Here is a 1,055-nt window from a genome sequence, read left to right as displayed (position 1 = left end):
CGGAGGAGGAGGACCCCTCCAGTGCATTATTGGAGGACCCCTCCAATAAACACGCCCTGTTTATACCGAGCGTGTCTGCAAGGCAGAGCTGCCTTCAGACCAGCATGGCCTGGCAGCATGCTGACTAATGACTTGCAGAGCTGCTGAGGGAGGGGAAACAGAGAGTCCTGTTGGGTTTTCCTGAAAACTAGAAGCTATTTTGGAGAAATCAGCAGCAGCCATGTCATTCCTTGGGAAGAGTGGAAGTGCTGGAAGTGAGATGCACTTTGAAGGCAGCAAGGGAGAACCCAAGGCAGTGCCTGGGGTGTGCAGCACTTGGGTCTCCCCTGTGCGCCGGTGCTGAGCGCTGGGGCAAAGAGGTGCTGAGTGATGGCAGCTCTTCTGCATAGCCTGGAGCATGGGCTACCCAGCAGGAGCTTCTGACCTGGAAATTTTCTTTTGCTGCTAGGCCCATCACGAGAGCAGGAGAGATGTTTGTTATCTTTTGTCTGGTGGCGCCAGCGGTTGAGCAAGAGGAGCCAGAGGCCGGCTGCCGGAATCTGTATTCGTGCCATCCATTAGGAGCTCGCACCTAATCCCGCTGGGTGGAGGACTCGCAGGCTTGGTAACGTTCCTGGTATGGCGTATCTCACCTTTTGTTTCGGTGTAATTAGTCTGAAATGGAAGAAAGGATGTAGCATCTTCCACCTCAAGGGGATCCACTAAAGATTCGTTACGCTCCCAAAGCAAACGCAATTTGTGGATTTGGCCTGATTCCCCCCAAGTAGTGATGCTAGCACGCTGGGTGGAGGACTCGCAGGCTTGGTAACGTTCCTGGTATGGCGTATCTCACCTTTTGTTTCGGTGTAATTAGTCTGAAATGGAAGAAAGGATGTAGCATCTTCCACCTCAAGGGGATCCACTAAAGATTCGTTACGCTCCCAAAGCAAACGCAATTTGTGGATTTGGCCTGATTCCCCCCAAGTAGTGATGCTAGCAGCTCCAGCCACCACCATCAGTCCCAGCAGCCGAGGGGCGGGCAGGCGGGGCAGCAGCGCCCCGGGCACCGCGGCCCA

This window comes from Fulmarus glacialis, unplaced genomic scaffold (genome assembly GCF_000690835.1).
Source record: "Fulmarus glacialis isolate BGI_N327 unplaced genomic scaffold, ASM69083v1 scaffold22700, whole genome shotgun sequence".
In the NCBI taxonomy this organism is placed as follows: Eukaryota; Metazoa; Chordata; class Aves; order Procellariiformes; family Procellariidae; genus Fulmarus; species Fulmarus glacialis.
Note: the sequence above shows the minus strand (reverse complement) of the source record.